Here is a 19772-nt window from a genome sequence, read left to right as displayed (position 1 = left end):
TGTGGAGACCGCGTTTTACACACACACACACATCTGGCCACAAATGAGTTACTGATTAAATGCGTTTGCAACTCGGCTGCATCCCGTCTGCTGCTGCTGCTGCTGCAAGACCTCAACCGTAAGATGTTGCATAAAATTTGACAACACACAGCCCGTGAGTTACATCATGACGTTCGTCGGGTTGATGGCGGTGGTGCGAGATCATTACCCGAAATCTCGAACCAATTCAAAGGCACAGACGTACAATGCGAACAAAAAAGAGATACAAAAACTCAGGGTGGTTTGTTTTCGGGTGCACCACTATTAGCTACGCCCGGCTATGGTGCCCGATCGTCATACGAGTTTTGTTGTAGTTTATCCCCCCAAGGAATGAAACGTCAATCAGAAGAAAATGCTCGTGTAATTTGTTGTGGTACGTTTGGAGATCGCTACCGGGGCAAATTAATGCATCAACGACCATCATCATCCCGACTCCCGTTCACAAAAATCAAAGAGCTGTCACAAACCTGGGAACCATAAGCCCACCCCTCCCATTCGCGGGTGTGCGTACGGAGCAGTAGCTGCGACGGTTGATCGTGACTAGCGATATATTTTCCCCACCGCTTCCCCAAACAAATGGTGGGAAAATTCTGACATCATCATGTACGCACGTGTCTGCCCCACCGGTGGAAACATAAACGAAGACGTACCGTCGCTTGCCCTGAGTCACCGTGCGAGTGGCACACTGACACTAGTTTAGCATACAATGGTCGCATTAAAGCAGCTCATCAAGAAGTCAACCGCACAAGACCGCGCATCTCGCTGCCCGATCGCTGGGAGCCATTCGTTATGTTGTTCAGAGGTGAGAGAGGCAGAGAGAGAGAGAGAGAGAGAGAGAGAGAGAGAGAGAGCGCGCGATGTAAAAGATGGGCTGAGCTCACATCCGGACCAGGGTTACCGCAACTACCGGTGCATCTGTTTGATAACTATTTTAAAGTGTACGATACGATCTAGGGGCGGTGTGTGTGTAACGATGTTTGCGGTTGCGGTTTGCAGCCGAAAGACAGTTTGTCACTTTGAAATGTGACGACGGAAGCTGGATGTGGGGGGACAGGAACGAGAAAATAGGGTTAATTTACATTGTTCTTGATCCCTTTCGACGGACAAATTATCGATTAAACCGGTAAGCCGAGGTTTTACAGAAAGAATTGTTTTCTTTCGCTTCTTATAACATCATCAGATTTGTTTTGAATTTTTAATCTTTTCTTCCCACAACTCTCTTCTATTCTTAGCATAGCATCTGCTTCGGAAAAGCAATTTATCGCAACAATAGTTCACAATTTCACCTCCAACATAAGGCTATTTTTTCGTTCTTGTTTCCCACTTTGCCAATGACACTCCACAAACTACTTCAACTCCTCCGAGGAGACGTGCTTCAAACATGTGAACGTAAATAACTTTCAGCTTCTCCAACCTCTCAACCACTAAGCCCTTGAAAGATGGAATAATATTTATTCATGCCCCCGTTGTTTTTCAAAACAACTTCTATTTAATGAGCCGCCAAACACGTCTCCCACTCTTTTGACATCTTAACTCATTACGAGTGTGTCAACAGTGCTTCTTATGCTTTCATTGGATGCACTTTTACAGCCCTCTTCAGCGGTAACTTCTTGCTGGTTCGGCGCTTCCACAAGTGTAACTGCGCAACGGAAATGGACAGAGCAAGGAAAAAAGGATGTTGCTTCGTTACAACGAACATTCATCATCATCGACGCAGCCCTGAACGAGATAAGATTCTTGCGCTGCTACACACGACCGCGATAATGCATTATAATGACCTGCTTTTTCGCCGTTCGCCTTCTACAAGACACGAGGTGTGTTCCAGAGCCCGAAGGAGGCCCCAACTGTCTCTCGTGTGTACCAGCACACATTATGCACTAGAACTGCTCAATTATGTCTTCTCGATAGTGGTTCTCACTTGTTTTACGTTTCATCAGCAGGAAGAGAGACATGCGCGAAGGTTGTCTATGCCAAATTGACGCCCTAGTTGCTCTCTCTCTCTCCTCTCGCCTTACGCTCTTCAAGGAAGAAATGTGGCCTCGGTGGATAACTTCGTGCAAAAAGGAATTAATGCCCGGAGGCGGGCCCCACCGGTATCATGTAACGTCCAGTAGTTCGCGTAATCATTAAACAAACGACAGGTGGTTAGCGCACAGGGCTATGCATTTGGCACCGATTGCAGCTCTTGGGGTTTGTGCGAAACCAAACCACGAGTGCAGGGATATTCGCCACAAGCGAATCACTTCCGAAGAAGGCTATAAAGCAGCCTGCCCAATTATAGGTCCGCGTGCTCGATAACTTCATTCAAGAGCTGCAAGCGATGCATGCCGTGCAGGCTGTACCCAAAACGATCGCTTAATCGATGATCGTTGGTGCGCACCCGTGCGATCACCTGACGGAAGGTAACAGCGAGTCTATAGCGTAAGAGCGTTGTGTCCTTCACCTACCGTTACCATCAGCACCCGCCGTCCGGTTCCGAACGGTGGAGAGTCGCATTCGTCTAGCAGGCCTACCCACTTGTACACGATTGAATCATTCCATAAATGGCATTAAGTTCACCTTCGCACCGGTGAACACCGGGTGACGGAATCGACACCCGACCGACCGGCCATTGACGAAGTAGCCGCCTTCCATCCTTTTTTCTTTACGAGTGCACGGACAACACATGGCGGAGCCGTTCTAAGGTGAGCAAGCACCGCCGAGAGTAGTTCCATGAACTTGCCTCGACGGGCGACAGATTTTAAGGAACCGTATCGAGGACACGCCGCATACAAAAGGTGTTGTGTGTCCACCTACTTGCTCCCGGGAGGGAACATTCGACAAGCTATTCGGGAGAGCGTTTACACTTCCGGAAGAGCATTCGAACATTGCAACCTGTTGGACAATCGAACAGGAGAACCGTGTTAATTGGCACAATTGGACGACCTTAACATTTATCATATTTGCTAGAAAGCGTAGGATTTCATTCAATACAGACCGTAGATGGGCGAAATATTAATGAATTCCTTTCAGTTTAAGACTTTCACTTTAAAATTACAATCTAAGTTACATTCATAGTACTAGCAAATCTTTTGAAAATCATAATAATTCTATTTTGACAAGCAAATTGCATACTTTTAGGCGCTTTTTGCATGATATTGGTTGTATAAGCATGAGAATGCGCTAATGGCTTAGGAAGTGCTTCTTCAATATGCTTCTTTAAAATAATTATATCATAAATAATGATTAATAAACCTTGAAATATTGAACAGAGGAGGAACTGAGAGAAGATATAGTATCCAAACTATGTCAAATTGTAATCACAAGAACCTCGTGATCATCACGAGACAACCAGGATTTTCATACCGCCTGCATTCAAACGAGCACAAGAAATAAACATGCATCGCACGGCACCCCTCAGCTGCATGTGTAACTGCACCGACACACCGGATCTCTACTCTGTTTTGGAGGGCGGCAAAGCGAAATAAAACAAAAGGAAATCGAACAGCACACGACACGAGCAAGATGGATTATGTTTGCCCCATTTATCTTCCCGTTGACACAATTTAACAACCAGCCGAACTCTCCATGCCCCGAAAAAGAAATCCAACCAATAGAATACAACAAATCACGTGCGGTCGAGTGCTCGCCGCTCGTCTTATTCCTTGGTTTGCCTTCTTTGCATTCTGGAGAAACAAATATTGTTTGATTCTAGCCCGTCGACGTGTGATTTACACGATGCACGCGGGCAAAGCGTTGTTCCCAAACCTTCATCCGTGTGCCCTCAATCCCAACCTCGTTCCATCCTCTTTTCGACTCCTTCCTATCCTCTACATCCAACCCAAATGGTGTCGTGTTGTCGTGTTGTACAGAAACTAAGTCACACTTTCTAAAAGTACGCTCGCGCCCAATCACGCACAAAATCCTGCCGAAGACCTACAAACGACTCACGCGGTGCATCATCATCCCGGAGAGTGCAGCAGGAGGTGGTGGGTGCAGACAGATAGACCGGCTGCAACGACGTGTAGGAGGAAGGTCTCCTGGCCTCGACCGCTTGTTTTCCAATCGAAAGCCAAATAAAAGTCGCGCGAGCTCCGTCCTTTCACGCAGAATGGAATTGATATATTGACGCTTCGTGCCCAGCGTGTGAGGAGTCTCGTGTGGTTTTTGCGAGCGAAAGCTTCACGTGGGATGTGGCAAGAAGTGGCAGCAGTAATAGGAAGTGCATAGTACTTAGTTCCAGCTACCACGCCAGTGCCACCACCACCACCACCACTCGGCATGTGCCAAACGCTCTGTTGGATTGATAAGATAAAAATAAACACACTTCAGTACTCAAGTACAGTTGAAAGTTTGCGCCAGTTTTGATCGCTTTCGCTTCTCTGTCGGTTACTCTTATTCGTTTCGTTCTAATGAAACAGTTTTGAAAGTCAATTTAATTTCACCTTTCATTCGAGATGACGATTTATGAGGATTCAACCATTATTTTAAAGAGCAATGGTTATTATTTTTCACTAGTCACTTACATTGTTTCACCCGGGAGATCAGCTTCAATTATTCAGCTACAGCTTTTCATGCACAATCAATGTTGAATGCTGATTCTGAAAAAGAAATTAAAATGCTTTGATTAAGTGATTGTCCCATAAAACATAATATCAGTAATGATCTCAAGAAGTTCAATGACAATTCAAAGTGAAGACTCATTCAAATCAGCACACAGAAACACACAAACCGCAACCAAAGTTCATTCGTCTTCGTCCCCGTCGTCCGGTCCGTAAAAGCGAGAGTTCAAGACCGCAGCCCCGACAGGTCAGGGCCTTAAGTGAGGACAATTTGCAGCATAACGTTCATTAATAGCCTCCTTCATTCATTCAGCATTATCAATAACATGCATATAAAAATCGCCATCGCCATAAACTTATCATCGACACTGCGAGAGCGTTCGCTGTGCTTCGCTTTTTACGACCATCAACACAACAAGCAGATGGAAGAGGCTTCTCAACCGTTTCTCTCCTGCCAGCCAGTATATCTCCACCAGATGATGTCCGGCTGTGGTTTCTGTGAGTGAGTGTGGTTTTTTGTGTGCCTCCTCGTTTGTGCTATCTTTTCAATACGCTTTATGGATGATGCAGCATGCTCGCCGTATACTTTGGCTTCGTGCAATTTCCGCACGAACCGTTAGCACACATGGTTTGCACATGCAAAACCCTTTCGCTCGTCGCGCTTCTGTGTGATCCTTCAACCGCACGCAAAAGGGAAGAGATGTGCAGAAAAATAGAGGGAAAGAGAGAGACAGTCCAGACAAAAGCCACACAATTTGCATACGCCAAGCGTGCGCGCACGCAATCGATCGGTCAGCCGGGTGAATTATAATTTCACGGTTCGATGGATCAAATTGAATATTTATCTAGCAAGTAGTAGCAGCAGCAGCTTGTTCGGTAGGTGAAAGATGGGACACACAGCGCATAAACCGGTATGCTTCCGTCCGCTTTGGGGGGACGACAAACAGCACTTTTGTTGGTCGGCTTTCCACCACAGTAAACCACCACCAAGCGAATGGATCATCGGGTCTTACTTCCGCCCGCCGAACAACTGGTTTTAATCCGAACCTTTTGTGGAAAAAAGTAACAGCAGCAAACAAGAAACACTCTCATACAAGCCTTTCTAAACATGCCGCACGCGATTTACATCATGCAAAACGATGTTGAGAGCGTAGCAGAATATTTAATGTACGCGTGTCCATCACATGTTGGGAAGCGTAGTAGTTGTACAGTAGCTGGTCGTCGGCGTGTCCATCCATAGCTTCATTTAGGCAACAATGTTGCTTAACCGAAGATCAATGAAGCCGAGAGGTGCGTTCCAATTCATCGACCATTAAAATGGTAACACACAGTACTTGACATGGTGCTTGGTTTATTGGATTTGCTGCAAATAAAAGTAATCCATCGGGGGTTGGTGGTTTGCTTTTCCAGCTGGTGCTGGTTCGTCGTGTGCTGGGTTTATTGCCTTTCGAATAAAACAGCGGAGGTTAGTGACCGTGTCTGGCTTTTGTGACTACTTCCGGTAGTTAGCCGCCGAGAGATGGCTTTCGTTGGTTGAGATGAAAAAGGTTCTACATGGGGCTATGGGATGGGCAGTGCGATTTTAATTCGGTTCAATCAGATTAAACCGTTCCCAGTGGAGCAGACGACGAACTTTTGGTTGGACAGAGTGATCCTAATGTATAATAAAATAAATACAAGTCATTAAACTAAACATGCACAATCCAGTCTAGAAATGCTATAAGAAACTCACATTCAAACAAGATAAGTGAGATGATATGGCCTCGTCGTGTGCTCTAAATCGCTTTACTGATCCGATAGGAATAGAGACACACAAAGAGTGACAACACAAACACTTTCACATGACGTTTCAGAGTCGTGTTTTGCCATATTTGGGCTCGTTATACAACCGAGACAACCTGAGGTCTTTAAGCCACTTCAGACATTTCTTCTACGATGTTACAACGAAATGGCGTGTTTTGAGTGAAGTTTACTTTCTTCATCTGCAAGTTCTACTGTAACACTTGAAAAGATGTACCCAAATAAGCTCTCCAGGTCGTTTCCGTCCCCAAATGCCAATCGTTTTGCACTTACCACACCGCACGTACCACAAGTAGATGTAAAACAACGACCACGTAGTGAGTTCACAACATTCACAAGAGCACACTTGAAACCCACACCCTTCGGCAGGCTGCTCGAAAAAAACGAACAACGAACAACCAGACAACACTTGCCGCTCACAACCAAGACCGAACCGAATGACAATCGCAACAGCAACAGCGATTCAAATCGTGCACTAATTGTAGTCACGTTTTTCGCCGCTTTCCATGTGCCGCCACCGGTGTCGCTTTATGCTTCATGCTACACCAACCAACAGCCGCAACCGACAACCGCGCTGGAACTGCACACTGCCCAACATTTAAAACTTGTTCTTCCTCCTTTCTCGTACCGACCACACACACAGAAGAGTATCTGCTGCACTATTCTTTGCAAGCTAAATGCCAAATCCACCGGTTTTGGTCGCATGCAGCGAGCAGGGTTGAGTAGGGGTGGGGAGAAAAAAATGTATCTATGGAAAATGGTATCCAATTTTTATACATTGCCTTTCTACTACGCTGGAAAGCGAGAAAACTTGGCAAAACATGCAGAACAGTGTCACCACACAACAGCAAAACAAAAAACCGACACTCCATGTGCAACAGAAGTGGATTAAAATGCGCATTGTTGTCGAGAGCAGGCCGCATTCGCTAGTGGACAATACTACTTCTTTCCTCTATGCTTCCGGTGGTGGAGAAAATTCCCGCGCGTGGACTAAAGTGACGATAAAAAACAAATTGTAGATGACAACAGCTTTTTTTTGATCACATGAATATGCACGACTAGCAAATATGCATAAGAAGCGAGAAAGTGGGAAACAATAAAAACGTAACATACACAAAAAATAGAATTCTTTCCTTACAGCTCCTACTACCTGCGGTAAAACTTCTTTTAACTAATTTTCTTCTACAGCTAAGAATGTCTACATAAAAAACACTTCAAACACCAACCAAACGGTTGTGCCGTGTCATTATGCAAAACCACCAACGGGAAGATCTACAGGAAGAGAAAGAGAGAGACTCTTCTGCAGGAAAAGTCTCTCTTGATTGTCGCCCTTAAGTAGACAGTATTTCCTTCCGGTTTTAAGCAGCAGCAGCAGCAAAATAAATGAATGCAAGATGCAACGCAGTACAGTTGCATTCGTACTCAACCACCACCACCACCACCTTCTCACACCCTGCCGAGAGTGTCAATGCCTCTTTGCCGACACAATTGGCGTTTAGGCGGCTCTTGTTTGCTGTAAATCGCTGGATGGTACGCTTCACCTCCCTTTGCCAGCACCAGCACATGGAAGCATAAACAGGAAAGGCAGTCTCTTTAGCTGATTAATTTTCGACGCATGATCCGCGGCATGAGCGGAGGCAGTACACCAACCAACCGTACTTTCCTTTCGTTGCAGGGAAAAAGCACATGTGAACAGTACCAGGAGCTGTGTGAATGTATAAACAAAAACTGAAGATCCGGTAAACGTAGTAAGAAATAAAGCAGCACATTTGAAGTGTCTGTTAGAAGGGAAGGAGTGTTTTTGTGTGTGTACACTGAAGAATTCTTGCTTCTTTTGATGGGAAGTCTTTGCTCCGAACGCTCACACAAACAGTCTTGGAAAGTCCATCAGCAGTACCACCACCATCGGGTGCTTTGTGAAGGATTTGGCAAAAAATAGAAGTGGCGCCATGAGGTCTGACGTCTCTTACAATGGAAAAGATGTCATGCTGAGAAGCTGTTTGTTATCTTCTAGTGTGGTTGGTATTTTTAGAAGGTTCTCGCTAACGATCGTGAGTATTATGAGTCGTTTTTGATGATTTTGATAGAATTGTTTACCTTCAAATTCAAAGCTTTCTAATACCTAAATATGTAGCAAAAAAAAGTGTAAAGGAATCAAAACAAACCCCCAACAAAGGTGCGAACAATTAAAAGCTTCCATTACTGCCCCGTTCGATTCCGTTCACGCCATCGTAAAACCACCAACAGCAAGTTACACACATGTTGCCGGAAATACGTGTCGTTTAAATTATCAACAGCAACATAATGGACACACACCGCCATCCTAATGCCAAACCTCCACCACCAAGGAATGTCTCAAAATCATCACCAACATTCTAGAACTCCAGACAACCGAAACCGTTCCAACCGAGTAACACCATACCGACGATTCGATTGTGACGCATGTGCTGCAGCTGAGCTGAGGCTTCTTACCGTCCACGAAGCACTGCACTTAATCTATTCTTGCACAAAACTTTAAAACACGCACACAACGGTGGCTTAACACAAAAACTACTGTTAGCAAATTCGTACCACCTTCCCCCCAAAAATCGTTGTGAAAACGCTGCCTGAGTCTGTCTGGGTTTGTGTAGTGGTTTCGCTTCAAGAAGGCTCCAAAATCAAACCAAATCATTCAAGCGTTTAAGCACGAACGACTCCGCTGCTGCTGCTAAAAGAAAACGAAAAGCACAGTAACAAACAGAAAAGTTGAAAAAAACAATATTAACGCAAAAAATCACCCTCCCAAGCAGCAGCAGCAGCAGCAGCAACAAATTAATCGCACTTAATTTACCACATTTTTCATTCAAACAAAAACACACACACGCATTCACTCACAAAAACGCCTAATATTGATGAAAAGCTCCATTTCCGCTGACGTTTTTTTTCGTGTTTTTTTAGGTTGAGCTGCACCTTACGTTGTCCAACCGGTACGTAAAAGTCAGACGACGGACTGAGTGCTTTGACGGAGAGGAAAATTATTACCGGCAACCCCCTTCTTTTCACCGCCAACCTTACTTACACTACAACAAAAAAAAACACCCCACACCAAACGCAGATAAACGGAATCAAGCGGAAGCGGCAGGGTAAAAAAGGCAACCCAACAATTAAAGCCGAGCGCTGCCGCAGCACGGTTACGCCCGTCTTGGTCGGTGGGTGATCGCGTTTTGGGTGGAAAGGTAGCGAAGTAAAATGGTTTGGTCAGCCATAGGGCCCGAAACCCCGATAATGGCCAATGGGAGTAGTTGCTGCTGCTGCTGCTACTGCACCAAATCTTGCCACCAAATGCAGCGTGGTCTGCAGCGTGTGTGGAGACTTTCCCTGCCGTGCCAAGGAAGCCCCTGCTGCACGTGAAACCGGTGAGATGGAACGCCATTAAAGCGCTGCACAGCCCGCGTGGAAAGGAAAACGATATGGAGTGGACCATTTCCCGGTAAGCCCACAGACAAAAAAAAAACCCCACTCACCACGATATGGACCAGCTCAGAGTTTTCCTTCCAATGTAAAATGCTGTTTAACTATTAAAAATACTAAAGTGGCCTTTTTCCTCTCTACAGTTCTGTTTGGCTTCGCCAAAACCTCCCCCATTGAGCAAACATAATTGAATTAACACGCGTATCATATCCGTGTTTACGGTGGCACATAATTTAAACCACTTTCCTTATTATAAAACCATAAAGCCCCCGAACAAACGCATCCCCCTTCCTTCGAAGCTGACCGACATTCACCAAAAAAACGCAAAATAACGGGGGGTGGGTGATATAATTAGCATAAACTCTACTTCATTCATTGTACGGTATGGTGTTGTGCACTGTTGTGCAATTTAAAAGTGCCTCCCGCTGGCATATTTTTATTGCCCATTTGTGTGTACACTCTCTTCTCTTATTGGACCTTCTGCCATGCGGTGTTGTTAAGTGATAGGACGCCTTGTTCCTGCTTGCTCACAAGCATGCATACACTTGTGCTCACATTTGTTTGACAAATTGAAAACAGTGTGTCTCGTCCGTCCGTGAAACTCCGAAATTTTTGCTAACTAATCAGAATTGAAATCGCGCCGCCTCGCACCGATGTGGTGTTTGTGGTACAATTTAATGGCAATAAAACCGACATAAACTTTCATCACCATCAGTGGCACGGGGGGGGGGGGCAGCACAAGGCAACAGGCGGGGCAAACAACCATAACTGATGGGCTTGAATTGATGATGATCTTTGAGATGCGTTCAAGTTGAGCTGGTGAACGTGAAATGACGCAAAAAAACATGCAAACACCATTACATGCATAATCCTTTAATTGCCCATGCAATGTGCGAGAAAAATGTGATGATTGCGGGTTGATGATTGAAAATTACCAATTACGTTGATTGTTTGGATTGAAATTGTCAAAAAAAGATCATAATACATCCAAGGATTAGCAAACGATCACCCGATCAACGCACTAAATCTCGTTCACGTTAAAATTCGTCCAACTTCACAACAACCAGGCTGCTTGGTGGTGCCGTGACCAGGATATTTCTACATCCATCATTGAATGTGACCATTTACGCGTGTTTGGTCTCTGTTTCGGCACACAGAAACAGTGTAATAAATAGCTTTCCCACCGGCACACAAAGGCCGGAAGAAAATGGTTCATAATTTTTCGGGCAACCAGATTTTTCGGTGTCATCCAACATTCTTTCGCTCGATGTCGGGGATGGCAAGAAACACCATCAGATGGAACGCTGCCAGAAGCGGCAGTGTCTCTCCGCTTCAACATAACGAAAATGCTTCTAACGCTACACGGTTACGACGGCAGTACGTTCCACGCGACCACAACACACGTCCCGACTGAAAAATCCACCGCCACAGCATAAATCTGTGTGCCTGCCTGTTGGGTGTGCATGCATTTCGATGGTGCAAGTTGTTCTTTTTTCGACCGAACTAACTCACACACACACACCTAAACTGCGTGGCGTTCAAAAGGTGATGATGGGGGCCCCGCGGTGTGTTTGTGCATTAAAAATATATGCTGCACAGGGAGGAGCAGCGATGGATGTTTTTTGGGACGCCACACACAAATAGACAAACAGCGTTAGAGGGGTTGTAGCCGCGTGCGGTTTATTTTGGCTCTTTTGCAACTTTGGCTCTGGAATGCGAACGGAATGCCGAAATGGAGCGGAAAGAGTTTCGCGAGTGCAATAACTTGTAGCAGAGAGTGTTGTGGTTGCTGCTGAAGAAAATTGCATTCATTGGTAGGTCGGAAAGGTCACTTAGCAGAGAAGTAGCCTAGAAATAGCTCTTCTATACATTTTTGGTGCCGTGACTAGGATCAAACTTAAACAACCATCATTTCGTACCTTTAAAACCCATTTGTCATATTTCAAATCCCAATTTCAATCCGAAACCAACGATCGGCGTTTACATTCTCGCGCTGCCTCTCCCTTGAGCAGTTAATTTCATTGATTTAAATCAATCGATTCAATCAAACCCAATCCAATATTGGAGCCCAACTATAACTTCGTTTGCGTTTCAATCCCCGCTCGTTCGTAGTAAGTTGTGCAAAAGTTGCGCCGCAGAAGCGAAGCGAAGCGTCGGATAAAACTTTTCTGACCTACATTGCCATTGCGCCTCGTGTCTTCTTGCTATTGCTGATCTTAATCAGATTGCCACACTGGAAAGGCCAGGGGGAAGGCAAGCAAAACTACCAGTCACCTTCGTCACTGGCGCCAATGGCAACAAAGCGCCGAACAAAGAAATCGCAAAGTTTTCGATTCGTCCCAAAAATGTGTACTAAAAGCACGCTTCTACCGATTGCAGCTGTGTGCAGTTGCAACCAGCAGCTTAGTAGTTTGTAGCTTGAATTTGTATTATCTGCATTGCTTTTTGATATTGTACGGTGAAAAGAAAAATCGTTCCGAACGCATGCCCCACTCGGTCGGGCGGAACCTTCACCGAGCAGTGTGTACCTTGCTTCGCCGGAGGTTGAGACATTGACCAGACATTGCTGCAATTGCGCTTCTGCCTGGGAACTGGGGAGGGGAAGACTGGGAAAGACAGCCCAAATACCAAAAGGAAAATAAAAGAAAACTATCTCACTGGCGACAGCAAGACTGAAACTCCGCTTCTAATCGGATTTTGCCGCCGCACCGTACAAAGACACAGAAGGAGGAAGGATGACATTCTTGCACTCATTTAGTCTTGCACTAACGACGGCTTGGTGAACTATTTTCGTCCAACTTTCGACTCGGCTTCCCGTGCGTAATCAATCCTATCCGTTCACCTTTGCCTCGCAAGGAACGATCGCTTGACGCCGGCAGAGCTGAGTCATGAAAACATCAAAAAACAAACACAAGACGACGGCTCTTTTCCTGCTTCAGGTGTGGCCTTCAGTAGGTAAGTAAATGCCATCGGTGGTTGCTCCACATGGCTGCTGCTGACCTGGTGGAGTCCGGGTGGAAAGAAGCACAACAGTTTACAACATCTCTCTGGGGGTCGAAAGTGTTCCAATCACGATTCGCGCTTGTGATAATTGATTTCACACCCTTCACTGACATACACACGCACACACGGGCGCGTTTACTCTCACTGACCCAACTGTTTCTTTCTTTATGTTTTTTTTTTCTGTAGCAACTGTAGCAGCGGCGAGGCGAAGAAGAAAGTACACCGCACGCTGCGCCGTCGTTGCCGGACATCTCCCGGACATTGAGGTTAGGGTAGGTCCAGCTGCCCAACAGAGCGAGTGAGCACGCGAGAGAGGAGCGCGTGGAAGACGTCTGACCTACTTGAGAGCCCGCCTGTGTCACGTACAGCAGCCCGGGCGAGAACTCGGCCCCGTAAATCGATACCTTTTCACAACTAGCCCCCGTTTTCCGTAAACAACGTATCCCGTACACACAGAAACGGACCAGATCTGCATGCGAATCAGGCAGTTGCGAATGAAAAGGGTACCAGCTGCAGCAGCAAGATACCCTGGGCTTTCGATAGGAAGACATCTCTCCAATAAAAACAACACAAGAAGCATTTTAGCAACCACTCGCTCCCTTCCACCGTTGTCGGGTCTCTCTTCAAGCGTCCTTCAACCCGTTGGAATCGAAAAGAAGGCTTCCGAAAATAGTGACTCAAGGCGAATCGTTAACCGTACCGCGAGGCGCGAGGCACTTTGCACAGATCCAACAAACACACTCACCCTCCTATCGAACGTACCAATCAGCTTTGGGGTTTGTTTTGCACTCCCTTTAGGCAGGGTTGATTGACGGGGCAGCAATGATGAAGGTCAGTGGTCCGTCAGAGAAGTCCGCAGCCAAATCGCTTCCTAATGTGCGAGCATCTATTAACCTTTTTCGGGTCACGAGCGGGCAGCATTAATTTATGGTCTGTTGATTATAGCAAGTGCCTCTACTACACTACTCTATAGACCCACAACCCGATGTGAGATCGTATCGTGTAACAGTGAGACTGACTGAGGGGCGCTTTCGTACCACAGAGCCCATATGTTCACATAAGTAATCGAACATTATAAAAACAACATGTCTCCACCAACATGTGCTTTTCCCACCTTACATCCTCCAGCAACACGTGGACAAAAGTGAAACTGATACCAATAAACCACACACCGCGGGTGTACATACGAAGTCAACACAAGCACACACACAATAACTAACAAGAAAACAGAGTGTGAAAGGAAGCTGAAGGAAGGATTTGAGCAGCTTAATTTTTCTGCCCTGTCTCATTTTCTTTACTTTCCCGTGGTTTAGCTCTACCGCGTAGTTACTGTTTTAACTTCCCCCAACGACGGCTTCCCGTCGTCAAAAGAGAGGGGCACGTGTGGATTGCAGCCATATAGGAGTTGTGTTTTTATTATTATTTTGGGCGTACGTAAAACCCATTGCCGAATTATTGTAAAGGCGAACAACACACACGGGCAAGCACAAGCTAGACCTTTCCCCTCCTCAAAGGGGGGTTATTAAAAATGCAAGTGTGACTTTCACTGGCAATAAAACATTATTTTATTGATGTATCGAATGGTGATGGTGGTTGTGTGAGCAATCGAACTAATTGGAGTTTCCGGACGACGAGGAGGATAATGAGCGAAGCCTTTTAACCCCTTCACGGTTTGGTTGATTTATCATTGGTTGGTGGTTTCAATTTTCGTTGTGCAGTTCAACACTAATTGGAAGTGTTTTCCCAAAAATGTTCGCTAACGCTAACAAGCGATATGAATCGTGTGGAGTTCGTACACAATCTCATCTTAAAATCTTAATCCAGCCTGTGTTTCTCTCAACACCTCATAATTTGTGACACAAAAACTACCGTTTATTCCAAATTAGCCTTTAAAATGGTAATTAATTCTTGGCCGTATCTTCTTCCGTACAAAACCCATTCCCCCAACAACAAAAATGACCACAAATCACACCTAAACAAGAGAGTTCCAACAAATAAAGCCTGCAGCTCTCACGGTCATTTCAAATCTTCACCGATTAGCTCCACAACTGCGCGTGTCTCCCGCGTGCGTTTCTTCTGCGCCATTTTTATGCCTTTCGTTTTACGAGCTCCAACAGTAGATTAGGAAATAAAACCCTCTACTCTACTGCTACTACCGCATATTCACATTATCAAAACGGTTCGCTCCCATTCAAACGATAAATCATCACACACACACCTTCGCCAAGCCAAAAAGTCGTATTTGGGGGAGTCAGTATTCGAAAGCACTTAAGATTTGGAGTGCAGCTGTATAAGAGGAGGACGATGTTATGCTATTCTCCAACAAAAAGAACCCCCCACACACACAAGAGGCTGTAAACTGTACTTCTCCCCCAACAACTTGGGCGGTGAGAAATCTCTCAAAAGGCCACCGCAATAACGTAAGGGGGGACTTCCCGGGTCCAATGGCTTCCGAAAAGTTCAAACCAATTACCTTCGGAACTGCACTCGAAACTATCATAACTCACATCAATTATGGCTCCCATGCTTCTCCATGAATCTTCGCGAAAAAGTTGCCCCGCTTCGCGAGGAAAGGGAACAACCAGTGCACAACATCAAACACACTCCATCGCTCTGCTCCTTGGCTCGATTTAAGAGGGCTTTAAACGTCGACTGCTCGCTCGCTGTACGGGGTCCATCCACTCATTTGCGCCGCGGCCTAATAATAGCACCAACTTCGCGGGGCGACTTGGTAGCTTGAAACAATCCGCGAAATGGACCCACCGCCGCCGTCGTCGCCGTTTTGGAAGCGGGAGGATTCGGTGGATCGGCATTTGACGCGTACTCCCGCCGCATGTGCGTATCCGCGTGGTGCTGCGTCCGTCTTGTGCAGCTAATTAAATTAAACATTCATTTATAGCTGCAACAAACGCACCGCACGAACCTTCTCGTTAGTGTTAGTGCTTGCCCCGTTTGACACGGTTTAGGACGCACTGTGGAGCTATTGTGGTAGAGCTAAAAACTAAAAGCTACTCTACCAGTCCACCCATTAAGTAATCCAGGACAAACAAGAATCATATCTAGCATAAAAATGCACCATCATTACCGTGCATTACGACCGGCACACGATCTCGTGCGCGTACTGTCGTGTAGCTTAAGCCAGCGGATTGGAACAACGCCAATGTTAACCGCCGCCGAGTGGCAAAGAATGTTTTCCACACGCAACAGCAGACATAGACACGCATGCCAGAAGGCTTTCTGCTCCTATCATCCAGTAGCTCGCACTCGATCATGTGTGTGCCTGTGCGCGGATGCGTTCTTTATCTCCAGATGAACGTTCAGCGCATAAACCATACAACCGAACACACGCACACGCCCGAACTCTATGCTTCAATGGCTGACCATATGCGGCTTTGCGTGAGGGAAAAGCGGGAAGCGTCTAACATATCTGCCACAAGAAACCGGCATCACAGACAGTAAACACAAACATGAATATTTATAAATAACGTGGTTCCCTCGTCCGTCCCGGGGCAGCCGGCCGCGTCGCGTCCCGAGATCTGAGCGCACAGTGTCAAGAGGCGTGATGCGAGATAGTGCATAAAACATATTAACCCTCTCCCCCCGGTCTGCACGATGCGCAGCTAAGCTACCAGACGCGATCTAACTCTCATCTTCTGATCTTTATGTGTCGTTTATTTTAGAAAAAGGAATTCCCTTTTGCCATTCGCTCTGATGCTTCTGGTGTTATAAAATCTAATTACATTATATTGCTTTAAAATCTGCCTATCTTTCTTATTGGATTATTCTCCTTCTCACACTCAATAAAACCAGCCAATTCAATCAGATGCATCCAGAAGTACGGCAACGTTGCAACGAAACGCTCGCAGCAGTCCAAAATCAGTCAGCTCGAACCAGCAGCATAAACCTTCTCCACACACGAAAACATCAGCGAGCACACACACACACACACTTGGAACGCAAAATAATGCTGCACACAGCATGAAAAAAGGGATCTCGCGGAAATATGGTGGCCGATGCTGGTATTGGTGTGTATTGCAAAATGGTTCGCCCGGCGGCTGTACCGGCGGCTACTTTTAAGTGGATAATAAGACCACTCACTTAAGGCCGGCCCGATCTGCGGGTACAAGATTCACCGAAAACTACACACGAACACAAACACTCTACTGGTGCTCTGCGTCTTGCGGCCGGGGGTTATTGGGTGTGCGGCACGAGGTCAGAATGAAATTATGGATTGCGTAGATTGATGTTGTTGTGGTTGTTTGTGCAGGGGGGGTTTGACGTCAACAGAGAACGTGTTGTTGTGATGTTTAGCAATGTATTTTTCACAATTTTCCTTCAAACTTCAAAACTTCATTAGAGCCGGCTCCATTTCCCACACAACTGTTCGAGTGGTGCAGCATTGGCTGGCGATGGTTTCCTCCACCTACACACCGCCATCATCGCCTTGGTTGGTGCAATATTGTTCGCAGTTTGTGCACCATGACCAGTTTTGAAATGGATGGATGCTCTAATTAAAAGCCACACCTCTCGGGAGACGCCCGTTAGTTCGTGCCTCTTATTAACAATCAAACACTCCAGCCAAAACTCCATAATCACATCGCACGAACAAATGAAACTAGCATTAGAGAAAACCCGCGCAAGTCTTCGCGTAATGATTCCATCACTTAAACGTAATGAATTGCTTTATGAATTGTGGAGCTTTGTTTGGGGCTTCAGAGGGGTTTTTTGTGTTCCAAAACGTGTTTCCACACAACCCTTCTTTTTGCTCAACCCCATCTGAAGGCGAAAGTTTACAACCTCCAACCTTCATGTTTCCTACTCGTGCCACCGAACCGAAGAATGGAGTAAATGGAGCATAATGAAGCATCATAATCAACCGTTCGTCCGCCGCAAACCAGGTTGGGACAGGAAAGGAAAGAAAATAAATAAACATATACACTCCCCCCTGTTGGGGGCTGTGTTGCTGTGGACAAAATAAATGCACCAACACCAAGCGGAACAAAGCGTAGCAAACGACAGGTAGTTGGACACCCAAATCTTCACACCTCGCGGGAGAAAGGTCTCCATTAAAATTGCATCACCGCCTGTTCAACCCCGCAAAGAAAGCCAGCGCAGCAACAACCGTTTGCCGGTTGTCGAAATTTGTGAAAATTAAAGGAAAATAACTACCGGCCCCTCAAAACACTCCTAGTGGGCAACTGAGTAGACAATCGCGGATGCGCTGCCGAGGTGAGGGAGTCACCGGTCACTTTGGTCCCGCGCGAAAGAGGGGCAAATCGTTACGCCCGGTTGCACACGCCCGGTTTGCAGCCAAAGGATGGCGGCAATTTTCCACGACAAAACAACCCACCAACCCACCCGAAAAGTCATCAACGGGGTTGGGCAATGGTGATGTTGCCCCGCGTACTGCTGCAATCGGGCGGGTGGCTGTCGTTAAAATTGGGGCCATCTTGTAACCGCAAGCAACTGCGCAAAGAGAGCGCGGTGTCGAGTTCACAGGTTTAACCCGAACGCTTCTGCCTCAGCTCCGAGCGGAAGCAACAAACAGAAAGAAAAGCCCAACACACACACGTGCGCGCGCTGGGGTGGTCCATCAGTGCATCATCAATTTTGCTGTTTTCCATTTCCGTAACGGTTACATCCGAGCGCTGGCCTGTGCATTTCAATTCAGCCGTTTCCTTCCAATAAAAAAAAGCTTCCTTCTACGCTCGGTGTCGTTCATAATCTTCTCGTAAATTGATCCTCGAATGCAGCACACCACACGGTCGATTGCATAATCCCAGCATCGCACACCCCTTTAGGCGGGGGGCAAGGATTTAAATCCACACAAACCACAGCTCCTCCATTAGCGATTATTTCCTACAATGATACAACCGAAGCAAACGACTGATAATGGCGAGTGTGAGTGATAAAAGCACAAATAGCAAAGTAACCGACATTCAGCCGCCGCAGAAATGCGGCCATTGCATTAGGAAAATTTACCAATATTCACTGTTTCAATGATCCGTTGATGGATCGTACCAGAGGCGCCGTCGTTGTGCCGTCTTTATGATGCAACGATGATTTTGTATGAGTGTGGCGCGCACAAAACGGAAAGTATCCTGTGGTGAAGATGAGGCAATTTCGGTCGTGGAAACTGCTTCTTAAATAAACAGAACGTCCGGATTGATGGGCACCAATGAGAGTCGGCTCTAGTCCTCTAGTTGCTTAACACCACTCGATCGCAGTCGATACACCTTCGAGCTTCCCATCAATACGTCAGAGCTCGTCGTAATTAGATTTTCACAAACAATTGCGCCACGTTCTCTTACCTGTAAGTGAGATGAAAAGAGAAAACAGGGTTAATATTACCAAATAGAACGAAGATCGTTGTTGCGTTGTATAAACATTAATTAACTTCAATTGCAACATTGGCTCTGTGCACGGACGTATATCAAATCATTCAAACCGTCAACTGGAACTCACTTTCCAACCGCTATGACCGCGCAATGAGCGAGCACCAAAAGTGCCCACTATATCAACCACTTTCCCTAATTGCGATTGATGATACATTAATTGGATCGAGCGGGCACTCATTCCGCTGTTTACGCTGCGCGCCTTTGAAGACTAGACAGTGACAGTGGCCTCATGGTTATAGATCGTAAATTGTTGGTAAAAGTATCACCCAAAGCCCTCTCTTCCATCGATCGGAGGCACCACCAACCAAAGCCAAAGCCGAGGACGAAACCGGGGAAGCTAATGCGAAGCGACATCGAACCCATCCCTACGGTCGCCGGCGTGTCAGTCAGGCAGCAGCATAACTGAAATGATAATTGATTTACAGTTCTCTGTTGCGATGTCAATCAGCAAAGAATAGAGCGAAAGAGAGCGAGCAAGAGAGCTTCGTTAGCGCTCCGGGAAGTCGGAACAAAATAGACTAAATACTAGGTCAGGACAAGT

The 19772-nt window shown here is 46.2% G+C and overlaps 1 protein-coding gene across 1 annotated transcript in view; it reads right to left on the bottom strand.

Moving 5' to 3' along the window:
• The window catches only part of LOC120900437, a 43419-nt gene that overhangs the window by 16177 nt on the left and 7470 nt on the right, over window positions 1-19772 (bottom strand). The window contains exon 2 of the mRNA XM_040307470.1: window positions 4545-4619. The gene's annotated coding sequence lies outside the window, so the exon portion shown is untranslated. The remainder of the gene's footprint in view (window positions 1-4544; window positions 4620-19772) is intronic.

The sequence above is a fragment of the Anopheles arabiensis genome, chromosome 2 (assembly GCF_016920715.1).
Source record: "Anopheles arabiensis isolate DONGOLA chromosome 2, AaraD3, whole genome shotgun sequence".
NCBI classification, from domain to species: Eukaryota; Metazoa; Arthropoda; class Insecta; order Diptera; family Culicidae; genus Anopheles; species Anopheles arabiensis.
Note: the sequence above shows the minus strand (reverse complement) of the source record. Positions and strands in the feature narration are given on the sequence as shown.